The sequence below is a fragment of the Phaseolus vulgaris genome, chromosome 6 (genome assembly GCF_051622355.1).
Source record: "Phaseolus vulgaris cultivar YP4 chromosome 6, ASM5162235v1, whole genome shotgun sequence".
In the NCBI taxonomy this organism is placed as follows: domain Eukaryota; kingdom Viridiplantae; phylum Streptophyta; class Magnoliopsida; order Fabales; family Fabaceae; genus Phaseolus; species Phaseolus vulgaris.
In genome coordinates this window covers 10,430,956-10,447,708 of record NC_143503.1, presented here as the reverse complement: position 1 = coordinate 10,447,708, position 16,753 = coordinate 10,430,956, and the positions used below count along the sequence as shown (strand labels likewise).

Below are 16,753 nucleotides of genomic sequence, written 5' to 3'. Positions count from 1 at the left end.
GACAAACAACCGATTATTTCGAGGTTTCAACCGGTTATTTTTCTCTTTGCTTAGAAAAACACTTTTCTCTTTTAAAACAGATTGAGCGAGCTTGTGCAAGGGACTAGGAAAGATCTTTACAAGGATTCTATGTTGATCAAGAGTGATCAAGTGCATTGAAGAATCCAAATCCAAGTTTTTTGATGAAAGGTTGGTGTTGCTACTGTTTCTTGGTAGAATAGAATGTGATCCACTCCTTTATTGAATCTAAAACTGATGTGATTTAAAACCTTTTTGAAATCAAGTGTTTTTCCAACTAAGTGGAAAACAACCTATTGTTTTGTCGAATCAATCGGTTGTTTTACTCTTTGGAGTTTTGGAAAGGTTAAAAACTGTTTTAGTTTGGTTGACTTAACTGTCAAGCCAAACAATCGGTTGTTTCGTGGTTTCAACCGATTGTTTCTTTGAAAATCCTAACAGATTTCAGTTTTGAATGGTGAATATGCTTTAAATATTTTTCAACTGAATATGCTCATTCATTATTTGCTTTGACCAATCTTGGAAAATATAAATGGTTTGTTTATGTTTTCAAACAAGCAAGAGAAACAATTTTGAGTTTTTCAGTTTTTAGAAGTTTGATTCTAAGATTTGAACATTCACATCAAGCTTTGGGTTTTCAAAGAGAGTGGAATAGGATTGCAATTGTATTGAATTCAGATTGTACCGTGAACAAGTGTAATCCTTTCTAAACCTACTGTATTTCTGGTGTTGTGTTGCTAAGAAGTGTTGTGTGCTCTTGAGGTGGTTAAGATCAATACTCTTGGTGTGTGAATTGCCAAAGTGAGTGTGTTTCTTGAAGGGTTCAAGGTCACTGTTTTGGTGGATTGTGTATTGTAATCTGGTTTGATTACTTAGTGGATTACCCAGTGGTTTTCTGAGGACTGGATGTAGCTCTTGGTTTAAGAGTGAACCAGTATAAACTGTTGGTGTATCTTTCTCTTACCCTTAAACTCATTTAAATAAAGTTTTTAGTTTTACTGGTATAAACAACCGATTGTTTCGCAAAAACAACTGATTGTTTTTCGGTTGCTTTGCTGATTTATTGCTTAAATTCTTGGCAAATGTGATTCCTGTTCTGGATTCACACAAAGAATTTTGTTAAATCTGAAAAAGTTTTCAAAAACCCCTCTTAAACAATTCACCCCCCTCTCGTTTAAGGTCATATATTCTAACCTTCTAAACACCCTAGATTAAGCCCAAATAAAAAGCAACACAACTTCAACCTTCATCATGGATTTGAAACATCAAAGCTCCCATGTTCTAAAGGTTTCTCCCATGCCGAGGTGGTTTACTCCGTATGCCCTCAACTTCATGCTCTCTTTTACTGTTAATTGGGCTCAGTACGTTCCAGACTTAGAATCTTACTAAGAGGAGAGTGTACTGCCTTGCAACACCTACTCATGACGTTTGAACTTAGAATCTTACCAAGATAGGGCGACTTCCCTGGTTTAGGCCAAACAAGCTTAGTTATGGCAGATAAAATTTTGGCAACATTTGATATCAGAGGTTGTTTGAGACAAAGGTCGTCTTTCTTAGCTCAAACCAAACGATGGCAAGCTACGATTCAGGGTACCTAAGCTCAAAGTCTCTCTGAGCAAAAGGTCCTCTCGCCAGAATCGCTACGAGTCTTTACACTCCCGACCTTGGAATCTTACCAAGAGGAAGTCATCTTTCCCAGCTCAAGCCAACTGATGACGAGCCACGATAGGGTACCTAAGCCCAGAGTCTCACTGAGAAAAATGTCCTCTCGCCTAAATCGCTATTGGTTTCTATACTCCTAAGGGGAGGTTACTTCAAGTTCGTTCAGGGTGCCTAAACTCAGAGCCTTACTGAAAATAGGGTTTCGCATATGAACTTCATAATCGTAGGGTTACCTAAGCCTTCGAATCTTACCAGAGGGATAGGTGACCTTGTCTCATTAATCATTAGTACACGCTGTGCGCTTACTCGGATAACATATCGGTCAAGTTGCCTTCCTGGGTGTTAACAAAGTATAATGCAAACATCTTTCGTGAATAGTTTTTCATAGGGCGACCTCATTAAAAAACCCAGGCGAGGGAAAAAGAGTGTCTCCTTAAACGTTCACATTGTTCATAAATGACATAATGTATTAACTGAAATAAAACTTGAGGTTGGCCTCATTCCACGTTCGGGGAATAGTCCCACCCTCCAGAGTCTCGAGCCTATAAGCTTCGTTTCCGAGTACCTTTACCACTCGGAATGGGCCAGTCCATTTGGGAGACAACTTATTCTCGAACTGATAGGGGTGAGCTTTTCATATTACTAGGTCGACGACTTGGAACTGCCGAGGTCTCAACTTGGACCTTTGCTTATGCTCCACCCTCCTCTTCAAAGCTTCAGCTTTGACGCGCGCTTGCTCTCGTACCTCATCGAGTAGGTCTAAGTTCAGCTTCCTTCCTTCGTTAGACTCCTCTACCACGAAATTCTGAAATCGTGGTCAACTCTCCTGAATCTCTACAGGAATCATAGCGTCTGACCCATACACCAGACTGAATGGCGTTTCCTTCATGGTGGATTGTGGACTGGTGTGGTAAGCCCACAAGATTCGAGGGACCTCGTCTGCCCAGGTTCCCTTAGCTTTTTTCAACCTCCACTTTAGGTGATGAGAGTCAAGTAAAGGAGGTTTTTATCAATGAAGGAAGAGGCAATTCACCATCACACTTGAAGTTCTTCCTTCTAGTCTTCTCAAAATTAAAAGAAGACATAAAATAAAGAGAGGCCCAAGCCCAAAGCCCAAGCCCAAGCCCAAGTCCATCCTATGAAGGGCAAGGCCAAGTTTTAAATAATAAAGAATATTGTTTGAAGGTGCTTAGAGGGAAACATTAGAAACCTCTATTGTTAAAGCATCTTTTAGTCTTTAGTTAGGAGTCTTAGGGGGGTGTGTTAGTAGATAGGTGTGGGAGTAGAAAAGGAGGTGCCAAAGTGAAGGAAGAGGTCACACCTTCCTCATACTTTGTTTTAGGCGCCAATTCTAGAAGCTTTTTAGGAGGGAGTTTTAGAATTTGTGTAGCTTACATTTCAGCACCTTAGGCTATAAATAGAGGTGCTCTCTTTGTAAATTTCATATTTGAATTTATCTAAAGAAACTATACTGAAAATTGGAGTGAGCATTGGAGAGCTTTTGAGCCTTCTTCTCTAGTCTTATCTTGAACGATCATGGTTTCCTCAAGTGGCGGCTTGCACACTCATCTAGGAGCATCCATACTTCTAGTGGCGTGATCATCCAACCTTTCTTCCATCTTCATGAGCATTCTCTTCTCCTTCCTTTCTTCTCTTGTTAATTTCCTTGTCTTAGCTAGTTTCCTAGTTGTTTTGGTTCGGCAATTTCAGCTTGCTATTGTGTAGCTATGGTTCATTTGTGTTCTTGGTTGTTCTTCATCTTTTCTTCTTCAATTCCAGCAATTTGATTCGGTACCTTACTGTTTTGTTTTGTTAATTAGTGTTTTTGCCTTTCCTCCATCTCTTTTGGTTCAATTTGACAATATGTGGAACATCCAAATGAGTTTGGGATTTGGTACTAGTTTTTGGTGAGTTCTTGTCTTAGAACATTGATCCAACTCTAAGAAAAGTGCCTAAATAATGTCCAGCTCAAGGTGATTCCTAAGAATGTCAAGAATCATTCTCTATATGGCTTGTGGAATCACATCATGTGGTATCATGAGTCTTAGGTTCTTCTTGTTTAATTGTTGAGTTGTGTGCACTTTAATTTCAAGAGCTCTTTAATTTTCTTGCATTTTAAGTTTCTGTTTTAGGTATTAATTGAGTTTTCTTGCTGTTTTTCTTTTGTTACACCAAGTGCTTTTGAAAAGGTTTATGGCACTCATTATTCATATGAGTATGGTTGCTCTTTTGGAATGGCATTCTCCTTCCTAGAGTTTACCTTAAGCTTCCTTTCACTTGTTGTTATTTTTGTCATATGTCTTTTAATTTTGTAATCATGTCAAGTTTTGTCTTAGTCATGTTATTCCATAATTGTCATTACTTCTAGTAGTACTTTTATTGTTTTTTATTGTTTCTTGCTTTAGTGTCATATAATTTTCTGAATTGATGTTGATCCTTTGTGCATTTTCTTTTTAGAATTGAGTTCATCCTTGTATTCTAGACCTATACAAGTTCCAATACATCATTTTCCATTATGTCTTTGCTAGTTCATAATTTTGTTTTTTATTCCTATTAGGATTCCTCTGTTTCTGAAAAAGAGTGCTTACTGTTTTCCTTATTGCAATTGATTTAGGCCTCTGAGCAAAACTCTATTGGTGGACTCGACCTGCCCATAAGTTTGAAGATGCTCCACCGAGGCGAACACCTATTTGATGTCGAGCTCTGTGCATAGCTTGCCTAGCTGCTGACTTGCGAACTGGGTGCCATTGTCAGACACTAGACATTTTGGGATCCCAAAATGACAAACAATGTTTTCCATACAAAGTGTTGAACCTTATGGGCAATTATTTGCGCAATAGGCTCAACCTCTATCCACTTGGTGAAGTACTCAATGGTCACCACCAGATACTTCATCTGACGAACTGCTAATGGGAAAGGGCCCAGGATATCAATTCCCCATGTGTGGAAAGGCCATGGGTTGTGGATTGATCGCAACTTCTCTGGGGCTGCATGATGTCAATCGACGTGCTTTTGGCATTGTTTGCACCGTTGTGCATACTTCGTGCAATCTTCCCTCATGGTCGGCCAATAGTACCCTGCTCGAACAACTTTTAATGAGAGAACTTGTCCCCCGTATTGGCTCGTACACATACCTTCATGGATCTCTACCATGATACGTGTACACTGCTCTCCGCTCACGCAAGTCAAGATAGGATGAGTGTAGCCATGCCTGAATAGCTTTCCATATACCAGGGTATATCTGTCGGGAGTAGGCCATCAGCAAGGTAACGCCTATAGGGTGTCATCCAGGTTTCGCCCACGACGATTAGGCAAATGTCCGACGATTCCTCCTCTGACAAGCCATAGACACTCACCTTGGGCACCTTCAGCGTTTCTTGGGTCAATGATCGGTGCCCTTTTCCTCTGCCCTCCAGGACACTCACCTGTTGAACCTCCCCTACATAACCTCGGTGGTCTTGGGCACCTTTAGGGTCTCTTGGATGACTAACCTCTGGTGATCTTGTTATGCACCTCTTGGCTCAGATACTTGCCAAGCTTAAACTTCTTTCCTCCGATCTCTCTTTCTTGAACCTCGCCCGCAGGCTTAGGTCGCCTCTCCCTGGCAATCTCTACACGAGTGGCTTCTTCAATTTCTGGAGGCTGGGCGGCGACCATGCATACTCCTATTTAGTTTTTAAGATATTCTCATAGCATTTCTTTGATGCCTTCTAGTTAGACTTGATAACGATTATCTGTCCCCCGAGGGAGGGTAGTTTCATCTTCATGTGCCTTGTCGAGGCCACCGCGCCTAATTTGTTCAGGGCAGGCCTGCCTAGTAGGGGTGGCAAAGCGGGCCAGCCCGCCCCGCGCTTGGCCCGCAAAAATGCGGGCTGGGTTGGCCCGCCCCGCAAAGTTATTGCGGGTTAGAATTCCTGACCCGCCCCGCATAAGAGCTGACCCGCGGGTTTGCGGGCCAGCCCGTGTTCTTTTTTTTTTTTTAAATTAAATATTTTTTTTTACATTTTGTTCTTAAAAAATTGTCAAATTAAACCTATATATTTGTTACTATCAAACCTAAATTTTTTTTTCTTCCTTTTCAAACATAGTCAAACATAAAAAAATTAAACATTAAGATAAATATCAAATATCACTATTCTTCCACTTCCAAAACATTAAAAATACCTAATTCCAAAACATTAAACATAAACATTAATTCAAAACGTTAAACATAAACATTATTGACATTCTTCCATTTCAATAACATTGGATGCCGCCTTAGAAGAACTTTCATCCATTTTTTCATAATTATAATTTTCCCCGTCATCTGCACACATTAAAACAATGACAATTTTTTTTTATTGCGGGTTAGCGAGCCAGCCCGCCCCGCCCCGCGCGGGCCACGGGCTAATGTGGGTTAGCGGGTTGAAAAGGTTCGCCCGCCCCGCGTTTTTTACCAGCGGGCTAATGTGGGTTACTCCGCTTTGCCATGCTTTCACTCAAGATAAGGTTCTTGTGAGAGAAGGTTGTTACAAGAGGTAACCTAAAAGTAGTCTATAAAAAGGACTTGAGATTCCCGGTAAAGGTACACTGTTTCTAAGACTGAAACTACTTACTTGATCGTCGGATTGCAATCAACAAGTAGGGCCCCCTTTGTTTCGAACGGATCCACGTTCCAACATCCAAAGGAAAGAGCAGATTCCAGCGAGATAGACGGAGCCACAACTTGTTCCCGGAGTCAACCGGCGAGCAGGGCAACTAGTGAGAACAACAAGATTTTTTGTCAAGTTAATGACACTAGTGGTATCACATAAGACATGTATTCTACTTAACACAATACCAGAGTCACTTAGTTTTACCTGTTGTGTGTGTTTGAAATCCTGTAAAGACAGAGGTTGTTCTGTCTTGAGGTGTTTGGTGTTGCAAAGAGGGTGAGTGGATCTTGTGAGTTTCAAGGTCGCCTCTTTGTGGTGTGTTTTAGTAATCTGGATTTGATTGCTAGTGGAATACTCAGAGGTTGTTATAAGGACTAGATGTAGCCCAAGGTTGAGTGAACCAATGTAATCTAATTGTGTGAATCTCTCTATCTCTCTCTTTGTTATAATCTGTTTGATATTTGATTTTCTTTCATAATCAACCAGTTATTTCGTATTTTCAACCGATTGATATTCCTACTTTATAAACTGCTTATACTTGCTTTTATCTCTGTGATATAAACAACGGGTTATATCGAAATATCAACCATTGTTTTTTCTGTTGATAGTTTTAATAGATCATTGCTTTTGGCTTCTTTGATTTTTCTTTCTGTAAATCATTAAAGAACTTCATTCTTTGTCATTATTTGCGAAAACCTTTCATAAACAATTCATCCCCTTCTTGTTTAAGCCATAAATTCTTACATAAAGGTGTGAATATATACAAAGGGTTAGAGAAATTGTTCAAAAGGCTGTAAAAGGCAATTAATTAAAAGTTAACTCAAGACCCTTCCTCGTCCACCAGTCGCCCATCCACCACAATCTTGCCCAAACCAAGTTGGGAGAAGTCCACTTCAGGGTAGATTCCCGAGGCTTGGGCGACGACATCCTCAAAACCCGTCATGTACGAGTTGACAACATCATCGATGAGGGCCTCCGTAACCTTCTCCAGCTTCTCATCTTTCTAATCCAGCTTCTCATCTTTCTAATCCAGCTCCTCACCCCTCTTGGCCAACTCCTCCTTCAGTCTCTCCACTTTAGCCTGGAGCTCTGCGTTCTTGCTAGATAATTCTAGGGCTTCCTTGGACTTCTCAGTCAGGAGAGCCCTAAACTCTTCTTGCTCTTGGTGGAGTTTGGTTGTTTTGTGCTTGAGACCATCCACCTACGGCGAGAGCTCGACAACCTTGTTATTAGAATGGATGGCTTTAAACTAGAGGGGGAGTGAATTGTTTAAAAAGGGTTTTCGCAAACTTTTAAAACAAGAATGAAATTATCTCAAGAAACAATTGATAAGAAATTCAGTTTGCCAAAACAACAATCAAAAACAGCAGTACCAGAAAAACAATCGGTTGTTTCACAGAAACAATCTGTACCGCCCCGGTAGTCGGAAGTGATGACGTGGCATCAAGCTATTGTATAGGCATGTTGATTGGACGCCTGGCTGGCAGAAGGGAAGGAAGTCGGGGGGCTCGTGTAGTCGCCAGTTATTAAGTTGGCGTGCTCCGATCTCCGGTCACCGGGTTAAAGATGAAGTCGCCAGATGTAAACCCAGGCGACCAAGTGATTAGAGATCGCCGAAGAAAGGACATCGCCGGAGATGAAGGCAGATAGACATTTCCCAGCTGGCCAGAGGGTGAGGTCGGGGGACAGCTTGCTCGATCATACACGGTGGAACAGGTGGTGCAGATCATGAAGGCGGCCGGCGAGACCACAGGGAAGGTGTGTACGAAGGCACCCGAACTCGCCAATCCAGAAGAGATCGCGCTCCAAGGCAAGTATGCACTGAGTAGTATCATGCATAAGTAACTTAGCCAAAAGAGAGTCAGAAGCAGCGCCCAAGTCAAGGAGGCTCCAGATGATGGCACGTGTACAGCTGGATGCGAGCCACGTGTCCAGGTGTGTAACTGCCAGGAGAGAGAAAGTGTCCAGGTATATAAGAGTTTCCCAACGAACTTCTGAGGTACGCGTGTTCAGATTGTCTTCTTTACGCTTGCGAATTCTTGAGTATACTGAGAGAGAATTGGTTCACGGTTCCTTAGAGTTCTTAAGTGTTACTCTTAGTAATTGGTGGTTCAGTCACTGACTTGGGCGTTGGAGTGCGATCGGCCGCAGCGGCGCCGTTTCGTCTTTTGCAGGTTCTTGAGGTGGATCGCGGCGAAGGACGGAGGCAAACACGGCGCATACGTCGATCCAAGTTTGACGAGGCAAAGCTCCAGCGTTTTGGTCAACAGGCAGGATCATCAGGCGCCCACCGTGGGGCCGTGTAAAACCTATTCCCATCCACAGCGTGAGTTCTTGGAGGTTTTTGCAGTTTTCTGTGTGGTTGTGTGCTGGTGCAACCATTGTCCGCTGTTCATCTAGGTTTTGTTCGGTAATTTTGCGTTTTCCACCGTTCGTTTGGGTTCTTGTTCGGTGAGGTGAAGTTTTCCGCTGCTTACGCGAGATTTGTTCGGTAAGATCTGAGTTCTTTGGCTCGTTTGGATTTTCACGGAAGAAGTGTTGGTTTTTGGTGGAGTTGCGGGTTTCTGTGGAGGTTTTCTGTGTTCTTGAGGTTTCTTTCGAGGTTTCGCGAAGTTCTGACCGATCGATCGCTGAATCGATCGTCGCTGAAGAAGGTGTTGTTCATTGCTCCCTGTGATTCTTCAAGTTTTCATGAGAAAAATGAGAAGCAACCGTTCAAGTCCAGTTGTGCCTGTTGCTGCTGAAGGCGCCATGACTATGGCGCAGATGGTGGAAATCATGCGTTCGCTGCAGGCGAATGTGGAAGCCTCGCGTATAGAGCAGGCGAGAATGCACGAGGACCTGGTCGCCTCTCGGGCCAGGAATGATGAGCTTAGCAGAGTGACTGAAGAACTGCATCAAGCTCTTCAGGAGCAGCGAGGGCGTCCAGTCGCTGAAGAGGTCGCGCCGTCCATGCCGCCTCGTGTTTTTCCTATGCCTTTCGCTCAGGCGATTACTGACACGCCTATCCCTGCGAGTGTGGTCCCTGTTAAGGCTGTTTTTACCGGCGTGGAGGATCCTGAGGCTCATCTCACCACGTTCCATACGCAGATGATGCTGTCAGGAGGATCGGACGCCGTGTACTGCAAGATGTTTGTGAGCACACTCCAGGGAACGGTGTTGGAATGGTTTGTGAGCCTGCCTACAGGTCACATAACCAACTTCCAACAGTTTTCAAAAATCTTCGTCGAGCAGTACATCGTGAACAAGGCACCGCCCAGGGTGTCTTATGATTTTTTTGACATAAGGCAGTATCAGGGAGAGTCCCTCAGGGACTACCTGAATCGTTTTGGGGCGCAGATGGTCCGATCGCCAGCTAAAGATGAAGAGATGCTGGTCTACGCATTCAAGAAGGGCGTGCTGCCGGGACCATTCTGCGAGGCATTGATCAGGGCTCACCCTGCCACGTTTGCTGAGGTTAGGCGACTTGCGGTGGCCCACATCGCCGATGAGAGTGAAGTCGCCGAGAAGAGGGGCAGCGTGGCTCCCGCCAGGCCACGTGCCCAGACCAGGATCCAGCCGCAGAGGGTGCTGGAGACAGCGGCGGCCAAGAGGGATCAGAGGACTCGCCATCCTTATGACCCAAGGAAGAACAAGGGCAGGGGCCAAGGACGCCCGCAACCAGCACGCCGGAAGTACAATCGCCCACCTAAGCACAAGTTTGTCATGGGATTGGCGGACCTGATCGCCATTCCCAATATATCAGCTAGGTTGAAAGCGCCCGAGAAGGTGGGCGACAAGGTGCTGGGACCAAAGCCAGACGCCTGGTGAGTTTCACCAAGGCTTTGGCCACACCGTGGATTCGTGCTTGGCTCTAGGATACCAGCTCGACGATCTGGTCAAGAGCGGGTTCCTAAACGACTACTTGCTGGATAGAAGGACGGGGGGCGCGTCGAGCTCCCAACCAGCAGGCGGTGAAGCTCAACAACACGAGATGCCCACCCACGGAGAAATCCACACCATTGTTGGAGGTTTCTCGGGTGGTGGATGCACTGCATCACAAAGGAAGAAGTACGCGAGGTCTGTAATGACGGTGGATATGTTTGAAGACCACTCGCCGGATGTGGACATTACGTTCACAAAGCAAGATCTTCGGGACATTGTGCCTCATGACAACGACCCCATAGTCATCTCGCTGATCACAGCTGGAAGGAAGGTCCACAGGGTTCTGGTGGACCAAGGAAGCTCGGCAGACGTGATGTTTTGGCCGACTTTCACGCAGTTGGAGTTACCGCTTGACCAGCTGAGGCCCTATGGAGGGTGTTTGTATGGTTTCGCTGGTGACCAGGTGGAGATCAAGGGGTACATCGAGTTGAAGACTACGTTTACAGATGAGGCGGGTTCGAGAACAGAGAAAATTAAATACCTTGTCGTAAACGCCCCTTCAGTGTACAACATTCTGCTGGGAAGACCCACGCTCAACAGAATAGGCGCTATACCGTCAACCCGGCACATGAAGGTGAAGTTGCCGTCTATGGAGGGGGTGGTGATCACCATCAAATCCGACCAGAAAGAAGCTAAGAAGTGCTATGAGAATAGCCTGAAAAATAGAAGGTCTGTGAGTTACGTGACAACCACCCCGCCTCCTGGTGTGAAGCCCAGATCGACGGTAATTGAAGAGACCGCCGGAAGTGACGTAGTGATGGTGGACGCTGAGCTGGGGGAGGGGAACGCTGGTTTAGAGGAAGAAGAGGCAAGGAATCGCCCTGAGGAAGCGAGGGAGCTGGGAATCGCCAGGGCGGTGATCGCCAGAGAAACCAAGCCAAAACCCGTCGAGCAGTGGCTCGAGAGAGAGATCGGAGGAAAGATTTTCAAGCTGGGAAGATCTCTGGAGGTCGAGCTCCAGGACCAGATCGCCAAGGTGATAGAGCGGCATCTGGATGCGTTTGCATGGTCCGCTTCGGACATGCCCGGGATTGATCCCGACTTCTTGTGCCATCATTTGGCGATGGACAACTTGGTGAGACCAGTGCGGCAGAGGAGGAGAAAGTTCAACGAGGAGAGGAGGCAGGCGATTAGAGACGAAACCCAGAAGCTCCTCGCTGCAGGCCACATCAGGGAAGTCCAGTACCCTGAATGGCTGGCAAACGTCGTACTGGTGAAGAAAAGTAATGGGAAATGGCGCATGTGCATCGATTTCACTGATCTGAATAAGGCTTGCCCAAAGGACTCATATCCTTTACCAAGCATAGACGCCCTGGTGGACAGTGCTGCAGGGTGCAAGTTGTTGAGTTTCCTAGATGCCTTCTCGGGGTATAACCAGATCAAGATGCATCCCATGGATGAAGAGAAGACTGCCTTCATGACCGAGAGATCGTGCTACTGCTACAAGGTGATGCCGTTTGGGCTGAAGAACGCGGGGGCCACGTACCAGAGGTTGATGGATCGACATGGTCGTGACCTCGCCAGAGAAAAGCAAGCACGTTGCGGACTTGGAAGAGCTGTTCACTACGATCGCCAAGTTTAGGTTGAAGCTGAATCCTGAGAAGTGCATCTTTGGCGTGGAGGCTGGAAAGTTCTTGGGTTTCCTCTTAACTGAGAGAGGAATAGAAGCCAACCCTGATAAGTGTGCCGCCATCTTGGTGATGAGGAGCCCGGCCACTGTGAAGGAAGTACAACAGCTTACAGGCAGGATGGCCGCACTGTCTCGCTTCGTGTCAGCTAGCGGAGAGAAGGGCCATCCGTATTTTCAGTGCTTAAGGCGGAATAACAAGTTTTCCTGGACGAAGGAGTGTGAAGAAGCCTTCGTCAAGCTGAAGGAGTATTTGGCGAGCCCGCCGGTTTTGTGCAAACCGCTGGTGGGAACCCCTCTCAGGTTGAATTTTGCTGTAACTGAGAGGGCGGTGAGTGCGGTGCTCGCCCAGGTCAAGATCAGGCTCAAAAGCCCATTTATTTTGTTAGTAAGGTGCTGCAGGGGCCCGAAACGAGATATCAGGCCCTGGAGAAGGCTGCACTGGCAGTAGTCTTTTCGGCGAGGAGGTTACGCCACTATTTCCATAGCTTCACGATACTGGTGATGACCGACTTGCCCATCCAGAAGGTCTTGAAGAAGCCTGACGTTGCTGGGAGGATGGTAAAGTGGGCAGTGGAGCTGTCGGAGTTTGATATTAAGTATGAGCCCCGAGGCCCGATCAAGGGGCAGATCTTCGCAGATTTCGTGGTCGAGCTCTCGTCTGAAGCGGCACGAGTTGAGGGGTATGATTTCCGTTGGGTGCTTTCGGTGGACGGATCGTCGAACCAGCAGGGTAGCGGTGCTGGAGTCATCTTGGAGGGACCCAACGGCGTGCTGATCGAACAATCCTTGAGGTTTGCCTACAAGGCCAGCAATAATCAAGCAGAATATGAGGCGCTGATCGCCGGTATCTTGCTGGCTAAGGAGATGGGAGCCAGGGTGCTGATGGCTAAGAGTGACTCGCTGTTGGTCACGGGACAAGTAATAGGCGAGTTCCAGGCTAAAGATCCACAAATGGCGGCTTACCTGGAGTATGTACAGGAATTGAAGAGTTCCTTTGCCTCCTTTGAAGTGGTGCATGTGCCTCCTTTGAAGGTTGTAAATGGGTATATAAAATCAAATACCATTCTAATGGCACTGTTGAGCGCCACAAAGCTAGAGTTGTTGCCAAAGGGTTTACCCAACTTGAACGACTTGATTTCTTAGACACTTTTGCACCTGTTGCTAAACTCACTACCCTCCGCCTTCTGCTTGCTATTGCCACTACCAAAAATTGGATTTTAAAACAACTTGATGTCAATAATGCATTTCTTCATGGTGATCTCCATGAAGAGATATACATGACCCCCCCACCTGGCCTCTCTCTTCCTTCTCCCCAGCATGTTTGCAAGCTTCAACGGTCTTTGTATGGCCTTCGTCAAGCTGGTCGCCAATGGTACGCCAAACTTTCTACTTTTCTTTTATCAAATAATTACTCTATTTCTGTTGCTGATCACTCTCTTTTTCTTAAATATAATAATGATAAACTCACTGTTATTCTTGTTTATGTTGATGACTTGCTCTTAACTGGTGATGACACGGAGGAAATCAATACAATTACTGCATCCCTTCACCATCACTTCAAGATAAAAAATTTAGGTAATCTCACTTACTTTTTGGGACTGGAAATTGCTCGCAACAGTACTGGTCTTCATTTAAGTCAACGCAAGTATACTCTTGATCTCCTTCAAGAAACTGGCATGCTTGACTCTGCACCTGTGGCCACTCCTATGACTCACACCTCCCGTCTCTCTCCCGACCAAGGCTCACCTCTCGATGCTGATGCCACTTCTCAATACAGAAGACTCCTTGGACGTCTAATTTACTTAACCAACACGCGACCAGACATCGCCTTCGCTGTCCACAATTTAAGCCAATTCATATCTGCACCCACAACTCATCATCAGCAAGTTGTCTCACGTCTTTTGCGTTACCTCAAGGGCACCCCTGGTGAAGGACTATATTTTTCTCACACTAGTTCACTTCACCTTTGTGGTTTTAGTGACTCTGACTGGGCAACATGTCCTACCACACGCAAATCTGTCACTGGATATTCCATCTACTTAGGAGACTCCCTAATATCATGGAAATCAAAGAAGCAGTCAACTATCTCCCGCAGCTCCTCTGAAGCCGAGTATAGAGCCCTTGCCACCACCACATGTGAGTTACAATGGTTGTCTTACCTCCTTCAGGATTTACATCTTCCTCTCTCCCAGCCTGCAACCCTGTACTGTGACAACAAATCTGCCCTTCAAATAGCTTCCAATCAAGTTTTTCATGAACGATGAGGTCTTTAAGTTCTACCACAAAGTTGTGCCTTAGAGGTCTATTGACCTCTCTCCCTCCTTCTGACCTACCCTTAGGTTGGGTTCTCCTTGTCTCGTAGGTGCGCCTCCTATCTTGATTCTTTCTTTCTGTGGTGGCCTCGTGGACTCTGGTGGGTTGTGCACGTATCTGTGCTCTGGGGCGTGTAGGTGCAGCTGTCATGCATTTCTCGTACGCCTCACCCTCAGAGGCAATGTGTTCTTCCGCCCGACGCCTTACTTCAGCAAAAGTTTTGGGGCGGCTGCGATTGAGTGATTTGCTGAAAGATCCAGGACTCACCCCCTTCCTGAATGCATACACGATCCAGGTACCCACTTTCACCACCTGCGCTCCGAAGCGGCTTATGTACTCTTTCAAGGTCTCCCCTTGATATTGTTTTACGTCGAAAAGGTCGTATGAGACTGGGGCTGGGGCCCTGTTAGCCAAATACTGCTCTCTAAATAGCCATGACAGTTGTGCGAAAGATGTGATGTGACCCTCTGGGAGGCTGATGACCCAGTCCATGGCCATCCCAGTCAAAGTGCTCATAAAGAGTTTGCATCTTACGGCATCAGAACCGCCTACTTATCTGGGTTTTGAGAACTGGAACTGAAAACTTTGAGTAGTGGGATTGATGTTTTATATCGGGCCCCACGGTGGGCGCCAAATGTTCCTGCTGGTTGACCAGGGTCGTCTTCGCACGTGGCTTGTCCTCACGAGCTAAGGCAGCTTCGTTCTGCTCCGTCTGCGAATAACTGAAAAGAAGTGAACAAATGGGCTCCTTCACGGTCGTTTGCACTCCGACGATCAAGTCAACTAGCGAGAAACATCAAAGGTGACACACCCTCTGAAGGTGGTCGAGAACTATACTGAATCACTGAAACTGTGTTTCCCTAATCGTCTTGTGCTCACAGTGGGTGCACAGCAAAAGCAACTAGGGTTTGTGCTCTATGTAAACTGCGAGAATTAGGTAAAAAAAACTCGGATCCCTTTCAAATGTCCCAAGGTCCCTTTTTATACATCTCTCGTGTTTAAAACGCGTTAAAGCACATTGAAAGCGTATAAAAATATTCCTTGGAACGTTCGAATCTTAACTGAATTAGCGCGTACCTTGGCAAACTTTCACTGAAACATTTAATGAACACGTGCTTATTGCCACGTGTTCTTCTGACTTGATCGTTTATTCTGAGCAGAGGGTCCCTCAGCGCCGTAACCCAACTTAGGGTTATTCCATTGCGTGAGCCCTCTCTCCTCGAAGTGCTTCTGGCGCGTGGGGTGACTTCCTGGGTGTCAACTCATGCGTCCCAATCTCTAGTCACTCACTTTGGGAGTGTGTCTACCTTTCTCTCGTACCACCACGTGGTTCTCCCCTGGGCGCGGCCTCCTCATGGGTCGTATCTGTCTCAGGGTTTCCCAGTGGTGGTGTGGGTACCTCACGAGTCAGGTTACCCCCCACTGGTACTAGAACTTATGGCTTTGAAGCCACCTTTTTCTTTTCTTCATTGCTGTTCTGAGCTATCGGAGCCCAAGGCTTTCTCATGGTGTCGCCCCCTCCATGTTCTTCCCTACCCATGGGTATCGGGGGGTAACACCGTCGATATCTTAATCTTGACTGTTTCTTTACCTGGCGACGCCTCTCTTGGGCGATGCCCTTGCGAGGCGACGCCTTTCTTGGGCGACGCCTTTACGAGGCAACGCCTTCCTGGGGCGACGCCTTTGCGAGGCGACGCCTTTCTTGGGCGATGCCCAAGCGATCAACCTGTTGACCTCCCTTCCCTTCTTTGGGGCCCTCGAGCGGTCCCACCATGTGTTGACTTTGACTTTGACATTTGGTCAACGCCTCGAGCCTCCCTTCCCTTTTCGGGACCCCGAACGCGATAACTCGCTACACAACACTACTTCACGATCGTTTTTCTATGTACTTTAATTTTTTTTTTAGAGGGCAGCAAAAAAAAAATAGCAAGAAAAAGGTGAACTCGTGGTTTGATTGTCTAGGCCAGGAAGAAGAAGAAAAACAGAACACAAAAAAGAAATACAAAAAGAAGTGCAACATGGGAGTTGAGGTACAACATGAATGAACAAGGTAGGGCAATATTGTCAAATTCATTAAAAATAGGTAGAAATTTATTTTTGATCCAATTTTTTTGTGGAATCTTGTGTTTGTGTATATTTGAGGTAGGAGTCCTTAGATCGAAGAGAATAGTGATAGATTTGGTGTTTCCAAAAATTAACGTGACAAAACTTCAAACGGTCAGAACTTTTGATTGAGAAGTCAGATGGAGACGCGTAAAAAATGAAAGTTGTTCGAAATGACGTAACGAATCTAGTTGCCAATTCCCGAAGGGCCCCAAACGCGATAACTCACTGAACTCATTGTTTGATTGTTTAAGCCAGAAAGAAAAACAGAACAGAAAAAAGAAATACAAAAAGAAGTGCAACACGAGGACTTCCGAAGAGGTCACCCATCCTAGTACTACTCTCGTCCAAGCACGCTTAGCAGCGGAGTTCTGATGGGATCCGGTGCATTAGTGTTGGTATGATCGCACCTGTCAAGTGTAGCAAGATCAATGCCTATATGGGTTTGCAAGTGGGCTTCAGTTTCAAA

At 45.7% G+C, this 16,753-nt stretch overlaps 1 pseudogene; it reads right to left on the bottom strand.

The window, feature by feature from the left end:
- Positions 1-16,577: 16,577 nt before the first annotated feature.
- LOC137833642 (5S ribosomal RNA) lies at positions 16,578-16,696 on the bottom strand (annotated as a pseudogene).
- Between the last annotated feature and the right edge of the window lie 57 nt (positions 16,697-16,753).